At 45.3% G+C, this 17305-nt stretch overlaps 1 pseudogene; it reads left to right on the top strand.

Moving 5' to 3' along the window:
* The first annotated feature begins 7432 nt into the window (after positions 1 to 7432).
* On the top strand, positions 7433 to 8541 carry LOC123092581 (late embryogenesis abundant protein 19-like; annotated as a pseudogene).
* Positions 8542 to 17305: the final 8764 nt, after the last annotated feature.

Genomic DNA, 17305 nt, shown 5'->3' with positions numbered 1-17305 from the left:
ACTTGTTCGTCCGGGATGATGAATGCATCGTCATCCGGACTGTGTTCCTGTTCTGGGGTGTTTTCATGAGCTCGCGCCTCCGAATCACTGTGGTTGGGTATTTGCTCCGAACTTGGTTTGCCGTGACCTGGATCGTCCTGCTCCATCGCTGTGTCCATGTGGTCGTTACTGCCTTCGGGGTTTATTGGTATGTCTATCCTTCTTGCACTTTTGTCGCTATTTTTGCTGTTGCTGGACTTTGAGCTGCGTCTGCGCCGCCATTTTGGCTTTTGCCCGGGTGTTTTATCTTCCGGATTATCGCCGTCGTCCTTCTTGGGCATATCCACCATGTATATATCATTTGACAAGGTAGTAGTCCCGTGCCCCAGAGATTCTAAAGCTCTTCCTGCATCGTCGTCCATACCGTCGATGTCTTCGGAGTCGAAGTCAAGAACGTCGGTTAAATCATCGATCGTGGCGACGAAGTGGGTGGTGGGTGGGCACCGAATTCCTTCGTCGCCTGCTTCCCACTCAGGCCGGACATAGTTCAGCCCAAAGCCTCCTGACAAAGAGAGAGACTTTAATGAGTTCAGCATGTCGCAAAAGGGCGAGTGCTGAAAGATGTCCTCAGCAGTAAACTCCATCACCGGAGCCCAACCTAGGTTGGTTGGCTCGAGGGTGTGCAGACCGGAACCAACAACCGGATACGAGTCCGGGGGCCAGGGGTTACAGGCCTCAACAGAGGTGAGACCTGTATTCGGCTCCAACGCCGATGAGTATGCGGCCTGCGGGGCGGGGTCCACCCCTCTGTCCTTAGGCGACGCGACCTGCTCTGGATTTAGATCCGGGGCTACTGCAGGGATGACATCCCGACCATAGTCCGACAGCAGGTCTAGGCCGTGCTCGTCGTGACTATCCGGCGCTCCTGGCACAGGCCCGAATCCGTCGAAGATCAAGTCTTCGCGAATATCCTCCGTGTAGTTCAAGTTTCCGAACCTGACTTGGTGGCCAGGGGCGTAGCTGTCGATCTTCTCCAGATGACCAAGCGAATTGGCCCGTAGTGCGAAGCCGCCGAACACAAATATCTATCCGGGGAGAAAAGTCTTGCCCTGGACGGTATTGTTGGCGATTGAAGATGCCATCAGGCCACAAAGCGATGATACAGAGGAACTCTCAATGAAAGCACCAATGTCGGTGTCAAAACCGGCGGATCTCGGGTACGGGGTCCCGATCTGTGCGTCCTAGGCTGATGGTAACAGGAAGCAAGAGACACAATGTTTACCCAGGTTCGGGCCCTCTCGATGGAGGTAAAACCCTACTTCCTGCTTGATTAATATTGAAGATATGAGTAGTACAAGAGTAGATCTACCACGAGATCGTAGAGGCTAAACCCTAGAAGCTAGCCTATGATGGTATGATTGTAATTGTGATCGGCCTTCTTAGGACCATCCTCTCCGGTTTATATAGACACCGGAGAGGGCTAGGGTCTACATGGAGTTGGTTACAAGGAAGGAAACATAATATCCGGATCGCCAAGCTTGTCTTCCACGCAAAGGAGAGTCCCATCTGGACACGGGCCGAAGTCTTGAGTCTTGTATCTTCACGCTTCAATAGTCCGGATGATGTATATAGTCTGGCTGCCCGGATAACCCCTAATCTAGGACTCCCTCAGGGGGTACCGATATACCCACTCCCGAGAACTTCCACACGATGGGGTATGTCATTGTCAATATACCCCCTCCCGAGAACTTCAACATGAGGGGGGGGGTACCGATATACCCCCTCCCTGATAAAATTATTTTCCCATGTATATGTATGTCGCGTCGTTGTCGATATAACCCCCTCCCAGATAACTTCGACATGAGGGGTAGTCGATATATATACCCCCTGTCGACCGTGATAACTTATACCATGGGATAACCCCCCTCGGCCCTCTCGCTCGACCAAAACTCTCGAGGACACCCAAACCCTAGAGAAAAAACGATGTTGGTCTCCTACCCCCTCCCGCCGCGCCCCTACCCGACAAACTCTCTCGAGGCCACCCAAATTTACCAAGTTAAAAGAGTGTTGTCATCGAGGCCACCCCAAACCCTTGAAGCATTGTGTCGAGGCCACCCCAAACCCTTGAAGCATTGTCTAGGCCACCCCAAACCCTACAGAAGCAGCGTCGAGGCCACTAACATGATTCCTTATTATTATTAGCTAGCTAGTTCTACATTTGCCACTAATATATATCCATCTGTACCATGTTTGAATAATAATTAACATGTTGTAAATATTTGCAGAAACTATGGAGCACTCCCGAGAAGAAGCAACAGAAGCGATGTTGGGGGAGATAATCGCACAAGGAAGTGATGTCGTTGCGTCGTTTCTCAACGACACCGATGGTCAGGAAGGACTGGGTGAAGAAGAGGACTAGTTCATGATGGCTCCGGTGACCCATTAATGCCGGTACAAGAAGAGGGCTATGTTCATGATGGCTCCGGTGACCCAATGGAGGTACAAGAAGGAGACCGTGATGACGGCTCTGGTGACTGAACCGAGTCCGGACAGGTATATATATATTAGTTAAGCCCGTGCTGACTAGTTAATTGATGCATTCATTGTTTTCATATGTACACATATTAATTAACTTTCGCCTTTCTTCTTTTTTCTCTAGCCCTCCGGATCGAGCTCAACTTCGGTAAAGAAACGAGGCCCGAAGAAAAAGTTGCGCTCTGATGAAAGGTTTGAGATCACAGCAATTGCGTGCGATGGCAAGCCGATTGAACCCATCCGGACAAGGGATGCATTTCGTGCTCAGTGCGGGGTTCTTGTTAGGGACAAGATACCGATCCGTATCCAGCAATGGTTAAAGCCAAAGAAGGAAGACCCTGAGGTGCCGATGTCTTATGTCTCCGATATGCAGAAAGAAGATCTTTGGACAATGCTTAAGGCAAATTTCACCCTACCGCTAGAGGAGGATCCAGAGAAGCTAGTTAAAGAGGAATTGATCAAATCGCATGCTCTTAAGAAGATAGCAGAACTATTCAGGAGGTGGAAGAATGAGCTGAAAACGTTTGTCGACAAAGAAGAGACACCAGAATTCACCGGCCGGTTTGAGAAGATCAGAGATTAATGGCCCGTATTTGTGGCCCACAAGACATGGGAAAAGAGTAAGAAGATGTCAGGGTCAAACAAGATTAATGCTGCGAAGAAGAAGCATCACCATCGCACGGGGTCAGGTGGTTACCTCAAAGCCCGACCTTTGTGGGACAAGGCTGAGAATGACCTGATTGCTAAAGGGGTCGAACCAGAGACATTGAGATGGCCAGACCATTGCCGGACTTGGTTCTTCGGGGTTGGCGGAACCTTGGACATTGTATCAGGGAAGTGCATTTGGACGGAAGAGCAACTGCGAATACCGGTCAGGAGGCTTCAGGAGTATATCGAGAAAGCGCAGGAAGGGACGTTCGTTTCAGACAGAGAGAACGACGAGCTCACAATGGCCCTCGGAAATCCTGAGCACCCTGGACGGACACGAGGCACGCCAGGCTCCCTTCCGTGGAAGGCTGGGTTTCCGGATGCAGGGGGGTACAAAACCCAGGAGAGGAGGAAGAAACTGGAGCATAGCCAACTACAAGCGCTGCATGAAAGGGTACAAGGGCTAGAGGAACGAGAAGCGGATCGCAGCAAACTACCTGCCGAAGCTTCCCCTGAAGCTACCCCGCCATCTCAGCGGAGAAGCAGCGTGGCTTCCACCAAGCAGACTCAGCAGCTAGAGCCTATCTTCACGGGCTACCCCGTGGATGCTATCACAGAGTCTCAACATTGCCACCTTATGACGCGATGGATGACATTGAAAGTCAAGGCGGATGTTGGCTCTGTTATACCTAATGGACCTGGCTCAACCTACCACGGCCAGCCGATTCTAGAAGGATATGCTAGGGTGATGGTGGATCAAATAACGGACGGATTTGAGGACCTTGAGCTTGACCACCCTACGGGTGAAGGGGAGATTCAGCTGGGTTCTTCTCTGAAGACTCCATGCCTATGGCGGAAGGAGCTCATCAACCTTCCGAACTGGACACCTCCGCCTCCTCCTCCTCCTCCGTCGAGTTAGGGCACTCCACCTCCTCCTCCGCCTCCTCCCGCGAGTGATCAGGGCACTCAGCCTCCTTCTCCGGCGCGTGGTGGTACTCTGCCTCCTTCTCCGCCTGCGTCGGCGCACCCGAGCAGCCAGCTGCCTCCTCCTTCTCCGCCTCGTCAACTAGGGCGGAAGAGACCCGCCGCAACTCCGGCTCCTCCAGCGCGTCGACCTTCTCCTCCACCTCGTAAGAAAGGAAAGACAGCCACAGCCGCTCCGTCTGCTCCGGCATCTAGCAGTACAGCTAGAGGCAGGCAATACAGATACGGTCCTTCTCTGAAGACTCCAGAGAAGTTATCATATGAGAGGAGCCAGGAGGAAAATGCGAAGATCGTGCAAGCCGAAGTGACAAACTTCTTTGAAGGGGTCAAAGCAAAGAAAAATCCACCTCCGGAGGAGAAGATAGATCCGGTAAAAGCAAAGTGTACTCTGGCTGCCCTGACAAAATCACCAAAGTCTCCGATGAAAGACAACTATGAGCGCATTCTTACAAAGTCATTTATCGAAGCGGAGCGGTCGGGAAGTACTGTCAGTGCTCAAAGGTTAGCAGAACTACGAGCTGGGAAAAAAGTTACCCAGCTCGGCGAACAAGCGAACCAATCGTTGCCCCCACTCCAGGTGTCTAGCATCGTCACGAATCATCCGGGCGGGATGGTGCCCGGTTATAACGATCTTAGAGATTACCTGCCCGACGATGCACATTTTGATTTCTTGGAGGTGGACGAACACAGATACGTGTACGGGAAGCATCTCGTCAAAGATGAAAAAGCTCTAACAACGATGATGCGAAGATTCCATGATTGGTATATGAAAACCTGCAGAGAGTCTGGGGGGGGGGATATTTTGACGCTCAGAGTTAAAGAGGAGCATGACCTCGTTGGAATTGATCCGTTGAATGTTTCATTTGACGAGTTCTTCGAGTTTTTCAATCTAAAGGCCCTCGATAAGTTAATGATCACTTGCTACTGCCTGTAAGTAGTACTACTTCTGTCATTAAGTCTTTATATATAGTTCAGCTCTTTCATTGCATGTATTTTTAATTATTCTCACTATATTATGCAGATTGAAGATCGCCGAATTGAAGAAAAGACAAATCGGTGATATTGGGTTCACTAACACAAATCTCATAGATGCATATATGGTTAAATTTCAGGCCAAAGATACCGAGGCCAAGCTGCTACAATCATTTATGTTAAATCAAAACAAAGCTATAATACTCTTCCCTTACAACTTCGAGTGAGTGTTAATGTCTTGTGCATATTCGGTTTTTCTTATTAGTCGAGGTTATAGTAATGTAATTGATGAGTTATGCATGCGTGCGCAGCTTTCACTATATTCTCTTAGAGATTAAGCTTGAGCAGGGACTAGTAACCGTCTTAGACTCGAGACGAAAAGATCCCAAGAAGTACGCGGACATGACTGAAATTCTAGAGAAGTAAGTTAAATCGATCATTATCGCACCTTATCGGCAACTTCAATTTGTTCATTTCCTGATATCAAGTAATTGTTTTCTTTGTCTGGCAGAGTTTGGAGTAAATTCACCTCAAAAACTCCGGGACTGCCGAAGAAGCTGCAATTTAGACACCCGAAAGTAAGTACTATAGTAGCATATACGTTCCATGCATCTCCTAATGATTCAAGCGCTAGTTTCATCAATATCATTTAGCATGCTTGCTAATTATCTTTGATTGACCTCTATTTCTTGTAAAGTGGTTGTGGCAGGAAGAAGAGACTAATTACTGTGGATATTACATTTGTGAGTCCATCCGCCACACGACCTGTGAGCGAGGCTACTCCGACAAGCAATATGAAGTGCGTAAATAATTATATTTACAATTTTATTTTATTACCATCATTTGTGTTCAGTTTCATTTATTCATATATATGTATTGACCCCCTTCTTCAAATTAGATATTTCGGATGCGGAATGAACTCCTAGCACCAGAACGTATGCGAGGAGTTCAAGAGAAATTGGCGGCATTCTTTCTTGACCACGTGATCGCTAAAGACGGAGAATACTATGTGGACCCTGATGCATTCAATTTTAATTAGGAGATTATATTGTAAAAGATACTTATATTGTATATATGTAGCCAGTAGCGTCGGATAGAATACGAGAACTTGTTGTTCGACCAATCTCTCAGAGAAGGAGAGGTGGTCGATATCACTTCTCTTTGTATGCATCTATTCATGACGATCTTCTGTTTTCTTCATTTGCTTACTAGCTAGCGTGTCTAGTCCTCTCTATACGTATAGCACGTAGCGTCGACCAAGCACGGAGATAAGAAAGGACACTTCTCTCTATTAATTAGCTAGCTAACACAATATATGAAACACCTAAATTAACCCCCCAAAACCCCCAAACCCTCCCCCCTTTCAAAAAATAAACAAAAATCCCAGCACCTGAGATGCTGACGCGTGGATGCCTATTTGTCCCGGTTGGTGCCACCAACCGGGACCAAAGGGCCTCCTGTCTGGGCTCGCCGCACCGGCCACGTGGAGGCCCATCTGTCCTGATTTATGCAAGAACCGGGACTAAAGGTTTAGGGCATTAGTATCGACACTTTAGTCCCGGTTCAAAAACCGGGACAAATGGCCCTCACGAACCGGGACAATAGGTCCTTTTTCTACTAGTGCATGCTAACTCGGCGCCCCCTTGCGCCCACGGCTCCACGGCGACATCCTCGACACCGGCTCTCCGACTCGACATTGATCGCGATATTCTTCGCACGGCTACCTCGACCACGACTACACCACCCTCTGCTCTCGGCTACATCGACAAACGGCACAAAGGGCTACCGCCTTGCTCGAGCAACCTTGTCGATTGCCACTCCAGCCACGACTCCGTAATGCGTCGACCGTTACGACTGTTGGGGGGGGGTGTCCGTCGGCTTGCCTTCGAATTCTTCTTCAGTCTCACCGTCTGCGTCGCTACCGTTGTGACTGCGGAGGATGTTGAGTAACGTCATTGTATTAGGAAACATAGGTTAGACTAGGAATTATTCTGGCTTGCCTTGTACTTTAAATAGATCATATACTCCTATATATATATACCCACGAGGCTCAAACAATATAATAAACTATTCCACCAATACATGGGTTCCTCATCTTGGCATTTACCTTAGCGCACATGGGTTGCGAATCAGCTTCGTCTACATGGACAGGCTTCGCGAAGGTACGGACGCGTGCGTGCCAAGGCGTGTCCTTTCTTTTTTCTACGTGGCGCCCAGTACGAGCTCCGTCAGCGACGTGTCCTGCTCGCGGGCTCTATCCGTATGGTAGCCGCAGCTTATAAATATTTCCTGTTCCAAGCTCCTTGGCAGCAAGCAGCTGATCCGAGGTAACCATTAGCCAAAAGTGATCTTTCTTTTCTTTTCCCAAGAGATCTCAGTTCGTGTTTGAACTCCAGTGTTTGTTTGAGCATCAGCCATGGCCTCCAACCAGGACAAGGCAAGCTACCGCGCCGGTGAGGCCAAGGTCCACACCGAGGTGACCATCTCCGCCGATCTTCTTCAAGTAGTTGCCGGAGCACACGCTCCGTTTTCAGTCTGCTGAAATGCTTCCATCCATCGGTCGTATGTTGCAGGAGAAGGCCGGACAGGTGACCGGCGCGGCCAAGGACAAGGCGTACGAGGCCAAGGACCGGGCGTCGGGCGCGGCGGGGCACGCGACGTGGAAGGGGCAGGGCGCCGTGGAGGCCACGAAGCAGAAGGCCGGCGAGGCGGGGCAGAAGACGTCCGAGAGGCGCAGGCCGCCAAGGATCGGGCCGCCGAGGGCAAGGACCAGAACGGCAGCTACCTCGGCCGCACGGCCGAGGCCGCCAAGCAGACGGCCTCCGAGGCGACGGGGTACACGCAGGACAGGGCCTCCGACGCGGCGCAGTACACCAAGGACTCCGCCGTCGCCGGCAAGGACAAGACCGGCAGCGTCCTCAGCCAGGTCAGCTACTTGCACTCATCAAAGACGGCATTGCTCTACTGTATCCTGTTTGTGCTGCGTATGCTAAAGCTGAACTTGAACTTGGTTTTCGTGTAGGCCGGCGAGCAGGTCAAGAACGCGGTGGTCGACGCGAAAGACGCGGTGGCGAGCACGCTGGGGATGGGGGGAGACAACAACGCCCTCCAGCGCAACCAAGGACACGAGCACCACCGAGACCATCACCAAGAGCCGTCACTAGATTATACCTGTCGCGGTTGCATAATGCTTTCTTTCCTTTAGTTCCCCTCGAGCTCCACATTCCTGTGGTGTGTCCGACTCTCTATGTCGAGGTCGGGCGAGAATGTCTGACTGACGATAGATGTATCTTGGTGTTCAGAGTTCTCGTTTTAAGTTCCACAATGGTGTGTAATAATAACAATAATAAAGTACTCCGTACTGTAAGTAATTTCGTCATCTAACGATGACCGCTAGCCGATCCATTATACTCCTTCCGTTCGGAATTACTCGTCCAAGACGGAATTACTCGTCCAAGAAATGAATGTAAATTACTCGTCAAAAAAATGAATGTATCTAAATATATTTTAGTTATAGATAATTCATTTTATTTATTTTTATGATAAGTAATTCCGAATGGAAAAGTAGTAGTTAGTGAAGTAAAACAAAATTGCGTAGATTTTGCACAATACATATTTTCAAAGCATTCCAATTAACACATCTATAGGATAACCGTCATAACATAAAACATAAAATTTCATCATCATGTTTTTAAATTAAAACATGCGAAGTTCACACATCACTTCAACACAATGTTTAATCCAAAATAACCACAAATATAGCAGGTATATGTTATGGATCGAGCCAACTAATGGCATGCACCATCACCCCCTCGGCCACCACCACTCATGATGTCGTCAACAAAGAAATCAACTCCACCATCACCACTGTCATCCTCTCGGCCACCATCATCAACATTGTCACCCCGTCGGCCACTACCATCAACACCATCACCGCCACCACCCCCTCGGCCACCACCATCAACACTAGCACCGCCACTATATCCTCAGGTACCACCATCAACCCCACCCCCTCGGCCACCACCAACATTCCGAATATTGCAAGATCTCTCCACGAATGAGTTCACAATACTTTCTTGCGGTTTCATCCATTGTGTTTAGAATCATGAACATGATAGCAGGTTCTTCGGTCCTCTTCGCATCATGAATCCTCTCCTCCTCATGTGCAAGCCTACGGTCCTTCGCCTTCAACTTTCTCTCTTCGGCCGCCGACTTGGCTTTCCATTTCTCATCCTCCAACGCCTTGAGCTCATTCCACCTCGACATCTTCTCTTCTTTGTGTTCGGCTGGCAACATCTTCTTGGTCTCAATCATTGCCACACGTTCTTCTTTGTAGATGCCACCGAATGCATTTCTCTTCTTCTTTCTTTTGTAACCTTGTTTCCTTGTGGTCTATTGTTGCCATCTTCGTCAATCTCGTTGTCCTCCTCAACGAAAATGCTCAACCTTGACCTCTTTGGAGTATACCTGGCCATGGGCAGCCCGGCCCGTACAGCCCCGCCCGACCCAGCCTGAAAAAGCCCGACCAGACCTTGCCCACGGGCCGAGCTTGGGCCTTGATTTTGAGCCTGAACATCGGGACGGGCCGGGCTCAGGCCCGTCATTTTTGCAGTTTAAGGAAGAGGCCCAGCATGAGGCCCGAGGCCCAACGGGATTTTTGCATGATGGGTCGGGCTTGGGCATGACTTTAGGGCCCGATAGCCGGGCTCGGGCCTAGGTTTTCTACGTCGGGCTTTGGTAGGCCCGGCCCGACGGATGGCCAGGTATACTTTGGAGTGGTCTCCGCGATTCTTTGGATCCACTTCTTGTTTTTGCATAGCTCTTTGTAGCAATGATGCAACATGAAGGGCATGTGGTTGAACTGTGTGTTCCTATGCTTTAATAGTTCTTGGATGTAGGGTACATACTCTGCCACTTGCACACTGCTTGGTGGTGCATGACTCACTTGGTTGATGCAATCGGACCATCGGTTGCATTGGTCATGAATGGTGCTCCAACGATGCACAATAGAACCTTGAGTAGGGCTTGATCGCACATCCACGGAATTGTTGCAGTGGTCGGTAGTTATCTCCCAAACATGGTCTTGGTTTGATCCGTTCCAATCGTTGCATCCATGAAGATCACGCAGCAAGCATCGCAAAGAGCAATATCCTCCTTTTGGTTGTAGTTTTGGGTATGACACCTTGGCACCTTCGTACTTGTTTCGGTTACCTCCACAACCTTCTCTTCCTCGGCCACCACCTCTTCGGCCTCCTCCTCTTCCCCGGTCATCTCTTGCTCCATGTCTTGGGTGGCCTCCGAATAATCCCAAAACGAGTCATAGTTCAGCTTGTCAAGTCTAACGGCGGCCGAGGACTCCAAGGAGGCGAGGAATTTGGCCGTATTTGTCTTCGGACTACAATAAACAAAGAAAACACTACCAACAATCACTACCGGCCGCCAACAATCACTATCGGATACCAACAACACGTGATGTTTTTGTTTTTACCTTGTAGGCATTTCATCGAGCACTTAGCGGCCGCGATGCTTGTTGCCGGCTGCAGAAATCGCCCGCACGGGGTAGTTACCGTAGGGGGCGCCGGAGTAGCTGAATGAGGCGTCGGCTTAGGGCGAGGCGCAAATTGTCCTTCATCTTCTTCTTCTCGGCCGCCTCGGCGAGCGCCGTCGCCATGATGTCTACTACGCAACCTTCTTCTTGTAGACGTTGTTGGGCCTTCAAGTGCAAAGGTTTGTAGGACAGTAGCAACTTTTCCCTCAAGTAGATGACCTAAGATTTATCAATCCATGGGAGGCATAGGATGAAGGTGGTCTCTCTCAAACAATCCTGCAACCAAATAACAAAGAGTCTCTTGTGTCCCCAACACACCCAATACAATGGTAAATTATATAGGTGCACTAGTTCGGCGAAGAGATGGTGATACAAGTGCAATATGGATAGTAGATATAGGTTTTTGTAATCTGAAAATATAAAACAGCAAGGTAGCAAGTAACAAAAGTGAGCGAAAACGGTCTTGCAATGCTTCGAAACAAGGCCTAGGGTTCATACTTTCACTAGTGCAAGTTCTCTCAACAATAATAACATAATTAGATCATATAAAAATCCCTCAACGTGAAACAAAGAGTCACTCCATAGTCACTAATAGCGGAGAACAAACGAAAAGATTATTGTAGGATACGAAACCACCTAAAAGTTATTCTTTCCGATCAATCCATTGGGCTATTCCTATAAGTGTCACAAATAGCCCTAGAGTTCGTGGTAAAATAACACCTTAAGAGACACATCAACCAAAACCCTAATGTCACCTAGATACTCCAATGTCATCTCAAGTAACCGCAGGTATGATTATATGGTATGCAACACACAATCTCAGATTCGTCTATTCAAACCAACACAAAGAACTTCAAAGAGTGCCCCACAGTTTCTACCGGAGAGTCAAGACCAAAACGTGTGCCGACCCTTATGCATAAGTTCACAAGGTCACAAAACCCGCAAGTTGATCACCAAAACATACATCAAGTGGATCACGTGAATATCCCATTGTCACCATAGATAACCACATGCAAGACATACATCAAGTGTTCTCAAATCCTTAAAGACTCAATCCGCTAAGATAACTTCAAAGGGAAAACTCAATCCATTACAAGAAGGTAGAGGGGGAGAAACATCATAAGATCCAACTATAGTAGCAAATCTCGCGGTACATCAAGATCGTGCCATATCAAAAACACAAGAGATAGAGATCAAAGACATAGCTACTGGTACATACCCTCAGCCCCGAGGGTGAACTACTCCCTCCTCGTCATGGAGAGCGTCGGGAAGATGAAGATGGCCACCTGTGATGGATCCCCCCTCCAGAAGGGTGCCGGAACAGGGTCCCGATTAGTTTTTGGTGGCTACAGAGGCTTGCGGCGGCGGAACTCTCGATCTTCGTTATGTTTTGGAAGTTTGGGGATATATAAGAGGTGTTGGTGTCGGGAACAAGACAGGGGGTCCACGAGGCAGCCACGAGGTAGGGGGTGCACCCTCCACCCTCGTGGCGGCCTCGGGACTCTTCTAGTCCATCTCCGATGCTCTGTGGGCTTCTTCTGGTCCAAAAACAATCTCCATAAATTTTCAGGTCAATTGGACTCCGTTTGATATTCCTTTTCTGCGATACTCAAAAATAAGGAAAAAACAGAGGCACTGGGCTCTAGGTTAATAGGTTAGTCCCAATAATCATATAAAATAGCATATAAATGCATATAAAACATCCAAGATAGATAATATAATAGCATAGAACAATCAAAAATTATAGATACGTTGGAGACGTATCAAGCATCCCCAAGCTTAATTCCTACTCGTCCTCGAGTATGTAAATGTTAAAAACAGAATTTTTGATGTGGAATGCTACCTAACAAATTTATCCATGTAATTTTTCTTTATTGTGGCAAGAATATGCAGATCCATAAGATTCAAAACAACAGTTTAATATTGACATAAAAACAATAATACTTCAAGCATACTAACAAGGCAATTACGTCTTCTCAAAATAACATGGCCAAAGAAAGCTTATCCCTACAAAATTATATAGTCTGGCTATGCTCCGTATTCATCACACAAAATACTCAAATCATGCACAGCCCCGCTGACAAGCCAAGCAATTGTTTCATGCTTTTGATGTTCTCAAACCTTTTCAACTTTCAGGCAATACATGAGCATGAGCCATGGATATAGCACTATAGTGGTTGTGGAGAAGACAAAAAGAGGGAGATAGTCACACATCAACTAGTCTATCAATGGGCTATGGAGATTCCCATCAATAGATATCAATATGAGTGAGTAGAGATTTCCATGCAACGGATGCACTAGAGCTATAAGTTTATGAAAGCTCAAAAAGAAACTAAGCGGGTGTGCATCCAACTCGCTTGCTCACGAAGACCTAGGACAATTTGAGGAAGCCCGTCATTGGAATATACAATCAAAGTTCTATAATGAAAAATTCCAACTAGTATATGAAAGTGACAACATAGGAGACTCTCTATCATGAAGATCATGGTTCTACTTTGAAGCACAAGTGTAGTAAAAGGATAGTAGCATTGCCCCTTCTATCTTTTTCTCTCATTTTTTATTTTTCTTGTTATTTTTTGGCGCCCTCTCTTTTTTTGGCCTCTCTTTTTATTTATTTTATTTTTCATCCGGAGTCTCATCCCGACTTGTGGGGGAATCATAGTCTCCATCACCCTTTCCTCACTGGGACAATGCTCTAATAATGATGATCATCACACTTTTATTTACTTACAACTCAGAATTACAACTCGATACTTAGAACAAAATATGACTCTATATGAATGCCTCCGGTGGTGTACTGGGATGTGCAATGAATCAAGAGTGACATGTATGAAAGAATTATGAACGATGGCTTTGCCACAAATATGATGTCAACTACATGATCATGCAAAGCAATATGACAATGATGAAGCATGTCATAATAAGCGGAACGGTGGAAAGTTGCATGGCAATATATATCGGAATGGCTATGGCAATGCCACAATAGGTAGGTATGGTGTCTGTTTTGAGGAACGTATATGGTGGGTGTAAGGTACCAGCGAAAGCGCAGTATTAGAGAGGCTAGAAATGGCGGAACGGTGAGAGTGCGTATAATCCATGGACTCAACATTAGTTATAAAGAACTCACATACTTATTGCAAAAATATGTTAGTCATCAAAACAAAGTACTACATGCATGCTCCTAGGGGGATAGATAGGTAGGAAAAGACCATCGCTCATCCCCAACCGCCACTCATAAGGAAGAAAATCAATAAATAAATCATGCTCCGACTTCATCACATAACGGTTCACCATACGTGCATGCTACGGGAATCACAAACTTCAACACAAGTATTTCTACAATCCACAATTACTCACTAGCATGACTCTAATATCACCATCTTCATATCTCAAAACAATCATAAGGAATCGAACTTCTCATAGTATTCAATGCACTTTATATGAAAGTTTTTATTATATCCCTCTTGGATGCCCATCATATTAGGACTAAATTCATAACCAAAGAAAATTACCTTATTGTTTAAGCCTCTCAAAATAATATAAGTGAAGCATGAGAGTTCATCAGTTTCTCCAAAATAAAACCACCGTCGTGCTCTAAAAAGATATAAGTGAAGCACTAGAGCAAATGACAAACAACTCCAAAAGATATAAGTGAAGATCAATGAGTAGTTGAATAATTATGTGACTATGTGAAGACTCTCTAACATTTAAGAATTTCATATCTTAATATTTTTATTCAAACAGCAAGCGAAACAAAACAAAATAAAATGACGCTCTAAGAAAAACACATATCATGTGGTGAATAAAAATATAGCCTCAAGTAAAGTTACCGATGAACGAAGACGAAGGAGGGGATGACTTCCGGGGCATCCCCAAGCTTAGGCTCTTTGTTATCCTTGAATATTACCTTGGGGTGCCTTGGGCATCCCAAGCTTAGGCGCTTGCCACTCCGTATTCCATAGTCCATCGAATCTTTACCCAAAACTTGAAAACTCCACAACACAAAACTCAACAGTAAATCTTATGAGATCCGTTAGTATAAGAAAATAAATCACCACTTTATGGTACTGTTGAACTCATTATAAATTAATATTGGTGTTGTATCTACTGTATTCCAACTTCTCCATGGTTCATACCCTCCGATACTACTCATAGATTCATCAAAATAAGCAAACAACACATAGAAAACAGAATCTGTCAAAAATAGAACAGTCTGTAGTAATCTGGAAACTTTCCATACTTCTGTTACTCCAAAAATTCTGAAAATCAGGAAAATCTAGGAAATTTGTATATCAATCTTGTGTAAAATATTCAGATCAAAATCAGGTTCCAGTTAATTTTCAAATTTCCTGGACTGAGCACAAAAGTTTCTGTTTTTGCACAGAATCAAGTCAACTATCATCCACACTATCCCAAAGGCTTTACTTGGAAGTTTATTGAAACAAAAGCTATAAAACATGATTACTATAGTAGCATAATCATGTGAACACACCAAAACAGTAGGGGTAAATATTGGGTTGTCTCCCCACAAGCGCTTTTTCTTTAATGCCTTTTTAGCTAGGCATGATGATTTCAATGATGCTCACATAAATGATAAGAATTGAGACACAAAGAGAGCATCATGAAGAATATGACTAGCACATTTAAGTCTAACCCACTTCCTATGCATAGGGATTTTGTGAGAAAACAACTTATGGGAACAAGAATCAACTAGCATAGGAAGGCAAAACAAGCATAACTTGAAGATTTTCAACACATAGAGAGGAAACTTGCTATTATTGCAATTCCTACAAGCATATACTCCTCCCTCATAATAATTTTCAGTAGCATCATGAATGAATTCAACAATATACCCATCACATAAATCATTCTTTTAATGATCTACAAGCATAGAAAGTTTCCTACTCTCCACATAAGAAAAATTCTTCTTATTCGGAATAGTGGGAGCAAACTCAACAAAATAGATATCATGCGAGGCATAATCCAATTGAAAATTAAATCAAGATGACAAGTTTCATGGTTATAATTATTATTTATAGCATACATGTCATCACAATAATCATCATAGGCAGCAACTTTGTTCTCATAATTAATTGGAACCTCTTCCGAAGTAGTGGATTCATCACTAAATAATGTATTGACCTCTCCAAATCCACTTTCATAATTATCACAATAAGATTCAACACCCTCCAAAAAAGTGGGATCATTACTTCCTAAAGTTGACATTCTTCCAAACCCACTTTCATCAATATAATCATCATAAATAGGAGGCGTGCTATCATCATAATAAATATTCTCATCAAAACTTGGGGGACTAAAAATATCATCTTCATCAATCATAGCACCCCAAGCTTGTGTCCTTGCATATCATTAGCATCATGGATATTCAAGGAATTCATACTAACAACATTGCAAATTTAGTGCCAAACATTTTATTGTATTCTTCTTCTAACACTTTGGCACAATTATCGGAATCCTTCTTTTCACGGAAGACATTAAAAAGATGAAGCATATGAGGCAACCTCAATTCCAATTTTTTTATAGTTTTCTTTTACAGACTAAACTAGCGATAAAACAAGAAACTAAAAGATTCAATTGCAACATATAGAGATATACCTTCAAGCACTAAACTCCCCCACAACGGCGCCAGAAAAGAGCTTGATGTCTACTATGCAACCTTCTTCTTGTAGACGTTGTTGGGCCTCCAAGTGCAGAGGTTTGTAGGATAGTAGCAAATTTCCCTCAATTAGATGACCTAAGGTTTATCAATCCGTGGGAGGCATAGAATTAAGGTGGCCTCGCTCAAGCAACCCTGCAACCAAATAACAAAGAGTCTCTTGTGTCCCTAACACACCCAATACAATGGAAAATTGCATAGGTGCACTAGTTCGGCGAAGAGATGGTGATACAAGTGCAATATGGATAGTAGATATAGGTTTTGTAATCTGAAAATAGAAAATTAGCAAGGTAGGATGTAACAAAAGTGAGTGAAAACGGTATTGCAATGCTTCAAAACAGGGCCTAGGGTTCATACTTTCACTAGTGCAAGTTCTCTCAACAATGATAACATAATTAGATCATATAACAATCCCTCAATGGGCAACAAAGATTCACTCCAAAGTCACTAATACCAGAGATCAAACGAAAAGATTATTGTTGGGTACGAAACCACCTCAAAGTTATTCTTCCGATCAATCCATTGGGTTATTCCTATAAGTGTCACAAACAGCCCTAGAGTTCGTAGTAAAATAACACCTTAAGACACACATCAACCAAAACCCTAATGTCACCTAGATACTCCAATGTCACCTCAGGTACCCGCGGGTATGATTACATGATATGCATCACACAATCTCAGATTCATCTATTCAAACCAACACAAAGAACTTCAAAGAGTGCCCCAAAGTTTCTACTAGAGAGTCAAGACAAAAACGTGTGCCAACTCCTATGCATAAGTTCACAAGGTCACAGAACCTGCAAGTTGATCACCAACACATATATCAAGTGGATCATGTGAATATCCCATTGTCGCCACAGATAAGCACATGCAAGACATACATCAAGTGTTCTCAAATCCTTAAAGACTCAATCCGATAAGATAACTTCAAAGGGAAAACTCAATCCATTACAAGAAGGTAG

The sequence above is a fragment of the Triticum aestivum genome, chromosome 1B, assembly GCF_018294505.1.
Source record: "Triticum aestivum cultivar Chinese Spring chromosome 1B, IWGSC CS RefSeq v2.1, whole genome shotgun sequence".
NCBI lineage: Eukaryota > Viridiplantae > Streptophyta > Magnoliopsida > Poales > Poaceae > Triticum > Triticum aestivum.
This window is presented reverse-complemented; position numbering and strand designations above follow the sequence as displayed.